At 34.0% G+C, this 10,923-nt stretch overlaps 1 long non-coding RNA gene across 1 annotated transcript; it reads left to right on the top strand.

Moving 5' to 3' along the window:
- Nucleotides 1-5,869: 5,869 nt before the first annotated feature.
- On the top strand, nt 5,870-9,275 carry LOC129655223 (uncharacterized). The gene is made up of 3 exons (XR_008715838.1): nt 5,870-6,128; nt 6,528-6,605; nt 8,614-9,275. It is a non-coding gene; the product is annotated as an uncharacterized LOC129655223 (long non-coding RNA).
- Nucleotides 9,276-10,923: the final 1,648 nt, after the last annotated feature.

Genomic DNA, 10,923 nt, shown 5'->3' with positions numbered 1-10,923 from the left:
GGAAGGATTTATCTTTCTACTCTTACCTCTCTAGCAAGTCCTCTGCAACTTTATTTATCTTTATGTGTTCTTTGAATATAGCAGTGTTGATCCTTGGAGAAGTCTGTTTATGAAACAGTCAGACTAACGCTTGACAATTTCACCACATGCTTCACTCTGTCCACATTGAAAGCTATTTAGTGACTTCTCTCTGACCAGAAGATGCCTGTTTGGATACTTTTTCTGGGAAGGAGAAATAGAGACTATCCAGAAACAAGTGTTTTACAGTTGTCAATTAAGCTTAGGGATGCATCTAAAATAATAATGATAATATAAACTACAGTACCTGTCATTTATTGAATTCTTACCACTGTAGTAAGTGCTTTATTTACTATACTAATCACTTTACATAAATCATCTTATTTAATTTCCATAGCACTCATTATCACCAATTTATTCATCAGAAGTATGATGCAGGGGAGAAAGTAACTCATAAAGTTGTATATCCTGCAAATACAGAGCCAACCCTTAAATTCAGGTCTATTTGATTCTATTATGCATACTTTCAACCATCATGCAACACTTCTACAAATTAGAGGTTGTTTTCAAATCTGAATATTTCTAAACCATGTGTCAAATCACCAAATACATACTTCTTGTCTTTCACAACAACTCACCCCCAGACCAAAAAAAAAAAAAATTTCCCTGGACTTAAGAAAAAACTTCCTGCCTGTATTGCAATAAATAAAAATAAAGTTTATTTTTAGGGAGAGGGTTTTGAATGTATTTGAGATATTTAAGTTTTACACCTACCTCCCCATATAATTTTGCAGCTTTAGGGTCTTTATGGATACTAAAGTCTCATCTATTTTTACCAATTTCTACTAAATTATGCTGGAGGAGCAAGCTAATGCTAAAAAGAAGCTAGCTTGACAGATAAAGCCCCAAGGAAGCAAAAAAAAATGTTATCTACATTAGAGGAGTATTAGTCTAATCCTACATCCCAAAATGCCATACTTGGATTAACCAATCTTTCTTAGATAAGCAGGATATAAATTAGCAGTGGAAGACTTGGCCCAACCTCTCTGCTGGAAGCATATTATTAAGAGACCATGCCCAAAAGTATTAGGGAGATACGTGTTAGACTACAGTCTTAAAATCCAGTGGGAAGGAGTGCCAACTGGCATAGTTTCATTTTATTCGTTCAGCCTCTCTTGCTTATATAATGTCGTGGGAGCAAAACGACTTATGTTTCATAAAGTCAGCCATCTAGTACAGATCATGCCTATTCCTGAGTTAGAAACCTTTTGAAAAATTTCACTATAATAAAGTCTATCTCATTGTATCAATCCACATTGTTATTCTGAAAATGTACATGTATAACTTTTTTATGCCCTATCCAACTGAATCATGCTTCTTTGGTAAAATTGCTTTCCTCTTTTATTGTTTGTACACATTTTTTTGATCGTCTGATAACATTTGCACATGGGAGTGTAAATTTCAACAATGTTGATGTTTCCATATAGTTATAAGTTCCAGCTGTTAGTCCTTTTCTTTCCAGTGGAGATCTAACATTACAAAGGAAGAAGAGAGGCAGAAAATTACATATATATATATATATATATATATATATATATATATATACTCTCACAGAGGAGAAAAATTGGTAAAAATTCTATTAACAATTATATTTTTAATAAATCAGAAATTCTCAGCAAGCAATACTTAAATACTTTTAGTTATCTCTATCATTTTGGGGTGGGGGAGGAGATCAGTGATTAAAACCTGATATGAAGAAAGTTCAGATAAAAAACAAAACTTCATGCCCCAGAAAAGTCATTGTACTTGTGGAAAATTTTATGGAAGTCATTCTCTTGAAGTTTAAGAACACTCATAAAATAAGCATCAACTATTTCATAGGTGAGCCCCTTGATAGCTAACCAGTCTCTATTCTTGTGGTTCTCTAAATGAAATCCATGCCAGCTTAAGTTTTCGGAAGAAAAGAGGATTATACTAGTTGCTTTTACTTTTTTAATTACTTAAGAGTTATGGTCTGTTTTAATTTATCAAAGAAACACCAATGAGAGGCATGTATGATTCATGAGATAGGAAGATGCTGTTACCTACCTCCAGCATTAAAATTCTTGTAAATTCACCTAGCCAAAGTTTAAAATCGAAGAGAGCTCTGCCAACTGGATGCATAAGAATAACAAATACAAAGTCTACCCATTATAATAGATATAAATCAATTGACCAACTAATAATTATACTATTCTACTATATATATACATTTATACTTTGTACTTTATATATATATATATATATATACACACACACACACACACACACTATATCCTGCTCATTTTGAAAGTCTTTATTAGATGAGAGTAATTGATTTTTGAGAATTATTTTAACCAACTTCAGGAGATATCTTAGTTGCCCAATGAAGTAATTAAGTAGCATCATTTTCAGCTACTGGCTCAAATTCACTGTGAATTTGTGGATTGTGTGTTTAGGGCAATAAAACCCACATAATTTTGTCCCATTTTTAACTTTTAAATTTAAAATAAAATAAACTCAAATATATTTTATGCTTAAATTTCCATAAATACCCACCTCTAAAATAATCACTCAATCAACCATAGAGAAAAAAATGATAACTGGACTTTCTCTCTAAAGGATTAAGAGCAGATTTCTTTCTTTTCTTTTTTTTTTTTTTTTTTGTAATTCCAATAGTTGTAAGCTAAACAGATACAATTGGCAACAAAGGACTTAAATGACCCTGTTTCTTTCAAAACAGGTAATTAGATAGGTTTATCTTTCTTCTTACTCAAATGCCATTGAAATCTAACCTCTTTTTTTAAACTAAATGAGAAGATGACTATCTCCCTATCAATAGAGTTAGGATAGGATCCTCAGTGTTCTTCTTAGTCTGGTGCTTTTGCCATTGAGTGTGTGATCCACAAACAGACTACACAGTATCTTTGGGAAATTGAGGTCAGAAAGGAATATGCCACTCTGCCTGCCAGGCCCACTAGTATGTTATTTCACCTGCTGGGTACAGAAACTTTTCTCCAGAGTTCAAGAAAAAAAAGTGCTTCCTTGATTAATCACATACAAGTTCCTGCACTCAGGGGTCACTGAGTGATGATTCACTGATACACAACAAGAGAATCCACCATATAAAGGTGATATTACTGCTGCCATCAACCCTCCGGTATACACTGTTCTAACCTACATGTTCTAACCACAGCCAACTTGTTTTAATAAGACTACAAACAGAGATTCAACTCAAAACTGCAAAAACTACTGTAAAAACTTTCTTGTTAAGCTCCCTATGTCCCTTTGAAACAAAATAACTCAGGTTTGTTGGTTTTTTTTCAAGTAGATCTTGTTTTCCCCATTTTTTTCAGATTCCTTAGTATTATCTTTTCATACTTACTACTTGAAACAACCATGACACATGTTGTCCATAGAGCATTACTAGTCATACAGCTTGCACCATGTCACCAGTATGCTACTGGTGTTTATTTGATTTAATCACCACCACTACCCCCAAAGAGCTCTTGTCAAAAGCCTGTGACTTTCATTTATTCATTGAAAATAATTTATTGAGTGATTATCCCACTCTATCCTGCATACATTTCTAGGTACCAAAGATAAAACTTGAACAAACCAGAAATAATTATTACATTCATAAAGTTTTCAGTGGAGTGGAGAAGACACTCATATTTCAAACAATCATTTTTAAATATGTAATAAAATTATGACATGTAAAGATATAAAGGCTCATTCAGTTGAGGGAAGATCCAAATAACAGTTTCATCTACTCAGGGGAATCTGGGAAGATGCTCTTAGTAACAAGCAATTAATTCCAGAATAATAATGATAAAAAATAAAAATAAAAAATCTAGTGGAATTTGCATGATCTTTAATAATAATACCTCTAGTTTCCATATCAAATATAGTGTTATATCAAATAGGTCAATAATTGGTACTCTTGAAAAGGAAAAGTGAACTTCCAAAAAAAAAAAAAAAGGTTTATGTACATATTTGCAATTTTGATTTTGTATTTTGGTAACTTATCTACCACTCCTTCCTAAAATGACAGAGATTGTAGATAGAGAAAGTCTAGGGTCTTTGGTTTTTATCAGAAGATCAGATTAAAGTATCTTATTCAGTAGTTAACAGTTGATAGATAGACCTTGGACCTCATCCTTCTCACTCACTTGAGTACAATGAGGCTTGTGAATCAGGCATATAGAATACCAACCCTTTTCCTACCACCTAATAGATGTATGATTTTAGACAAATTGTAGCAATTTTTGGTCCTACTATTATCTAGGTGGAGAATTAGAATTCTTCTTCCTTTACCTTTATTTCTTCCTCTGACCATTCCATTAAAATATCATCTGTCTCTACTCTCTCTTTTCACTCATGGCACTCTCATTAGTTCCCTCTAATGGACAGATTTGTGAGATCTTATTTTATTATAACAGACTAGTAGACAAACTAAGATTACTATAAAATACAGACTTTTATAATGACTGAATTTAAGGTAAACATGGCTTTAAAAAGATTCTAAAAGTCCATTGTTACAGTCTATGACAATTTCAGACGTTCTTCAATAGTGTTGAGACTTCACTACTTGTTCTAAATTGTTCACTGTCTTCTCGACATAGAAATTACTATGTTAGTTTATACCACAGAGTGCACAAACAGCACTGAACTTTATGATGGTTCAGTAACAAGCCTAAAAGCATATGCAAGTATTTTCTGAAGAATGCCTGTCTGTAATGAGGAGCATGAATGCTCAAAACTAAATTTCTCTGAAATACCATTACTTAACACCACAAGAAAGCTGGAAGACCGAAGTCTTCTTTTGGCATTTCCCCATGATTCTTTGTCAACTTAGAATTTGATTATCTATTTTGGATAAGACAAGACCTGGATTCAAATACTTCCACACATTCAGGATACTATTTGAGATACTGAAATGTAGTACAAGATATTGAAGTAAAGTAATATATATACTTTTAACAAAATATCCCACATTCTCGAAGTAATACTAGAGGTTTTTTCATAAGACTTTTTGCAACTTCCCAATAGGTTAACAAAATCAACTGGGTAATCTCTTCCCCTCCCCACAAAAAAAGTCATTGTGGAGTCATGATTATGGCAGTAAGGGAATTGTTTTTATATATAACACTTTTATTTCATTTCCTTCTAAAATTCAATAAAATGTTATCTCCTCCTAAAATGTTATAAAAGTTTAGTCCTTTTGAAAAAGATTATAATTATTCTGAGGTTTCAGACACATATTTAGTCTCTTAGTAGAAAAACTTTCCATATTTACTATAATTATCTTGAGAAAGTTTGAGAGAAGAGTTTAAAAATTTTACCCATACATTAAACAATTTTGAATATTTCTCCCTTCTATGAAGCATAGACCGAGAGGAAATAGACTCTCAACTGAAGTATAAAGGATTTAGGCTAGAGAGAAACAGCCTCTGGTAGTTTTTACATTATGGAATTTATTTTTATCAGTGTAAATCACAGACCCTCTGTGTTAAGGGCTTCACAACAGAATTTCCACCTATCAAATGCAATTTATGTTTAACACTGTTTTGAGATAAGGCGGGAACTGAGTGACGCCTCAATGTCTTTTGATCCCTTACCTTGAAGGACTACACGGGACAGTAATAACACCAATCTATAGTGAAGTGGAACCAATTTTGCTAAAACATCTGAAATATACTCTTCCTAAATAGTAACACCTGGTCATACAGAAAGTCCCAAGAAGTCTTTTTTCCCAGGAGTTCTCCAAACCAGGTTTTTGTTACCCTAGAGGCTTAGGTAATACAGCTGTGGTCAGAGAAACACAGCCCAAGGTCCAGCCTCTGGCCTGATCTTTAAATAGAACTGCTTCTCTGACTCTCCTCACTCTCAGGTTTGGAATACAATGCAATTTCAACCATTTATACCGATGCTTTTCCATTAATTAAAAATAACAAACGACATCGTTGTCTGAGAGGAGTTACACTGTCTGTGGTAGATGCCACCAGAGCCTGAAAATCACTGACTTTGGGGAATGCAGGACTCTGCTCCCCAATCAGCAACATCTGTGATATGAAAAGGGGGCTCTCGAGGTAAAAACCAATTTAAGCTTGTCAGTCTCTAAGCAAATGTCATGGAATCTTCAGAAATGGCTTGTGATGAGGGCCATGTAAATGAAAATACGCTCAATCAACCTTCTGCTTTGGATTGTTGAGATCCAAACACTGGAATTTTTAAATTTTTATTTATTTATTACTGTTTTGCTGTGTTTGTTTTTGGTTGCATTTCATGTAAACTCCTTAAGCCTTGCCTGGTGTCACTTAAAGAAATGTGCACGTCTGTGAGATGTGTTTTCCTCCTGTTTCAAGAAATCTTCATGGAAGGGAGTTCATTGCTACCATCTGTACTTAGTTTAAGAGAGCTTTGATTAATAAGGACCACCCTATTGTTCATTTGTTTGACATGTGGAAATATTTGTAATTCATTCCTAGTGAGAGAGATTTCAGAAAGGACCTGGTTTGACTTTCAAACCCACGTTGACAATGAAAACCAGCCTCCTGAATCCGAAGGTCAGTGGGGAACAAGCAAAGGTGTTTTATCCTCCCCTCACCCCTCCTGCAAACACCAACACCTGTTAGAAGTGAGGTTGAAACGATCCTGTTGGAACTCAGAGACCCAATTCCAACCTGAAAGAGGCTCTGATGTATGGTGTATAATGAGAGCTGGAGACTGCCCACTGCTACACATCATTATCATTCAGATCATGAAAGAAAATGAAATGGCTCAAGCAGATAACAGCTGTTTTTATTCTGCTTTTCAAAGATTCTCTTAAACAACCTGATCTCATTGCTTTTATTTAAGGGTGAACACCCAATTGTAAACATAGGAGAGATGCATTCTTATGATGTCAGTAATAAAAGCATGTATAAAGCAGCATGTATATTCTGGAAAGCTAACTAACCATTAAAGCCAAGAAACATAGTCTGGCACAAATCTTATTATGTGTCCAAGAGGACTTGATGGTATGCACATAAGAAAATGTAATGAAACAGCAGGAAGGAGAAGAGAGGGGAAGGGAAGGAGCCAAAGGTTTGGGGTGCACAATTTTTATATCTATGATATGTTAGCAAAATTACAGAGAGGCAAAGCTGCCAAGATCATCTGAGAAAAGGGCTAGCATAGCAGTGGAAATGCAAGCGATTTGGTTTCCGTTTCTCTATATAGTATAATACAAAATCATCTCTATACATTTTTACCTATTAGTTACAAATAATGAGGCTACTACACAAGACACACACAGGAAGAAGGAAGAGGCCCAGCCTCTCTTTTATCAGGACTTCACATCTGATTGGGGGCAATGTACATCTATTGTGTTTGTAATTGCTGTGATCATTATCATAAGCATTCAGTGTAGCTTGCTTGAGGAATTCAGCACCATTTATTGCTCATCAGAATTTTATAAAAATAAAATTGTTTGCAACTGAATTTTGACAGAGAAAAGCTTAAACAAAGCCAGTGTGATCAATACTCACCATAATTATTTATCTTTGCAAAAATATAACAAAATTTAGGCAATCCCTCCTAGATGTATGATGACAAGGCTCATTTTTAATGGTTTCTTCTTATTTCAATATAACAGGGAGTAGCACCCTTTATGAAATGGATCATATGTATTAATTAAAGTAGAAAGAAATTATTCCCATATGCAACTTGATAATAAAAATTTTGTAATTTATAAAATAAAAATTTCTGAGAAAAGTGTATATATATATATATAGATAGATAGATATATAAATACATATGTAAAGTTTACACCTGATGTTGGTTTATGAGTCACATAAATTATTACATTAAACCAAAAGATGTGTCCAATAAGCAATTTAAAATTGGGAATCTGCCATTCATGGCTTAAATTCATGCTTCAAAAACAAAAAAAAATAGAAGGCATAAAAATGTCAGCTCCATAGATTTGCTGCTAAAAAATTCCTGTTCACCTGTGAATAAAATACAACTGCCCCTAAGGGTATGCAATTTTACAAAGGCAAATTAATCTCTTACATGCCCAATCTTCAAACTATAATGTATTTCAAAACTGAGCAATATAAACCCCTAAATATGAGATTGTTTTAGATAGCCCTGCTGAAGGAAAACTATAATGCATAGTTTGAGGCCCTAAATTATAGCTGAATTTTCTGCTCCTGGTTGTTCATTAGTCTATGTGGAAGGGGCCAGTGAAATAAAGTAGCAGCATCTTGTACCATTATATGACTTTGTATTTCTTTGAATCAAGTAGGAAATGATGTGGAGACTCATGCTGTTTTGAAATGGCATTCTCAGCTCTGCTAGGAACAACATTCAGACTAAATTGCAAAAAATGTTTATCAGTGTGAAAAATGCTGCTTCTGTGGACTTGTGTTTAAATATACCAGTAGTGTGTGTGTGTGCACACACAGGTGATCATTCCTAATGATTTTAATACTCTCTAGGATTCTATTCATTGTGGACCATGCCTCTGTTAGTTTCCCATTTTTGAATTACCTGAATTCTAAACCTCTGTTCTTTTTCTTTCCTCCTAAGCACCAGAGTAGGGTCAGTCTCCTGCTCACTGGTATATCTACAACTCAAATACAAGTACAAATAAAAGGAGAGTATAAAGAAGACACCCACCACCCTGAAGAGAAACACAAAAGAACATAGATTTATATTGATTAGCAGCTCTAGATATCTGATGAATAAGTGGTTTTAAGAAATTGACCAAAATAAATATTTTGAATCTGAAAATATATCCTGAGACACAAAAGCTGCATAAGTTAGGCAGCTCGGACAGACCCAAAGTATAGCTCTGAAATTCAGAGGATTTTTCTTTTTATGGCACATTAGATAGCTGCATGGCTATGAAACATGAATTTGGATGCCAAATGAATAAGAAGTTTGAAGGATGAGCACCGAGTGACTTTAAACATCTGTGAAGTGAAAATATCCCTGAACCAAGGCATGCTACTGTGTTGAAAACAATTACTGTTACTGATCATTTTCTTGCTTTAGATAAAGTATATCTCTTCTCATGGGAGCAGGTGTACTGATGGCTTTGTGAATCGTCATTCATCAAATCACAAATGGACATGCACACCCCTTTTCCAGTAAATCCACACAAACAAAAATCACAGCTTCTTAATATCACAGAAAAGAAAACCTGTGATTTGTTACCAAGGAAGGACACATTTTACTTCTCCACTTCTCCAGGATTTGTAGTAGTAATCTGAAATCAAGTGAACAGAGACACTTTGAAAATCTGCCCCATACCCCTTGCCTTTGGGATATTAATGACTACAGAATGTTGAATGCATATTTGAACAGTAAGAAGAACTTGCTTCCCAAAGGGAAAAAAAAAAAAATGAGAGACTCAGAGGAACAGTAAGTTAGTAGACAGGTCTAAAAAGCTCTGGACATCAGCACATCCCAAAGCTTAGTGTATTACAGGAGCTCTATATCAAAGTCAGCAAAAATGTATCATTTCATTATGACTTCTAGAACATGACTTATTTTGCAAAGATATTTTTCTTACATTAGAATTCAATGATGCTAACAATTAGCATTACATTATTGCTTTTTTTTGTTCTCATCATAGAACATTTTACTAGCCAGTGTTAAAAAAAGGTTAAAGAGAGGAAGGGAGATTTGTATTGAGACTAAGCATTGAATGTAGGTTTCTCTTTAAAGGATGGGGTAGAAAATGGCCAGCTTTCACAATGCTTATTTGATTTTGAAGAGCACTCTCACTCAGGTGTCATTTTTTCCTCTCTTTACTTTTCTTTCATTTGTCTCACTTTTCCTCCACACATCCATGATGCAGATTAGCACAGGACTCCAAGCCCCAGGCATCAAAGGAATTAGGTCAGGCCCGGAAGAAATCAGGTTGCAGGCAAAAAAAAAAAAAAAAACTTAATAAAATAAAAGCTATGGTAGCATGAAACTTTTGTACTCCTTCAGGCAGACTTAGGAGCCTGGACTTAGATGTAACAGTATTAAGAAATTGGTATGTGTAGAAAAAGCAGTCAAGATGTTTGTAAGACCAAAGATTTTAATAGTATTAGCAATATGATATACAAGCTAAATTTATTTAAAGCTAGTCTGCACATGCATTGGTAGGCTGGGTTCTCAATCATAAAGCAGTATTTGCAATTAAAAGTAATTCCAGAAAAGATCTAATGCAGTATCTGTTTTCTAATAATTTATGTTTTTTAAGCTGTTTCATATGTCTTTTCCACCTGAGATTAGTGACATTTTAAAACCTATAGTATCTATCTACAGAAAATTCATTTTATGTTAGCACGCTTAATGCTTATTTATTCATATAGCATTATATAATCTGCTTTTGGGTTATTCTATGGGCAAAAAAGATTTTATTTAAAATGCCCACACTTAGTTTATTCTCCAGATGACCATTTTAGTTACCATTATTACTCCCTCTGAAATGATTGGAGGAGTAATTCGAATTCCACCTATCATATTATCCAAGGGCATTCTATGAATAGCTGCAAGCCAGAGCAAGTTCTGGCAAAGACACAAAGGCAGCCGATCAGAGTCAGCAATAACATTCAAGAGTGTTTTCCAGAGCTAGTGAATGCAGATGAGAATATTTATATGTTCTCTCTTAAACTGTAGGAAGTATTTTGAGAAAGATATTTTTCACAATTCTTACATTAGTCATTATATATTTTCTAAGCATTTTAGAGGGTTTTTTTTTTTTTTTTTTTTTGGATGATGAAAAAAATCTTTGCATAATGCTAGTCACATTAATATATGTCATCCCATTTAATCCCCTCAGATGCCCAGAAGGAATATGTTGGTGTCATTAGTAGTGCCATGAGTGATAAAAAAATTGAG

This window comes from Bubalus kerabau, chromosome 6, assembly GCF_029407905.1.
Source record: "Bubalus kerabau isolate K-KA32 ecotype Philippines breed swamp buffalo chromosome 6, PCC_UOA_SB_1v2, whole genome shotgun sequence".
Taxonomy (NCBI): Eukaryota; Metazoa; Chordata; class Mammalia; order Artiodactyla; family Bovidae; genus Bubalus; species Bubalus kerabau.
Note: the sequence above shows the minus strand (reverse complement) of the source record. Positions and strands in the feature narration are given on the sequence as shown.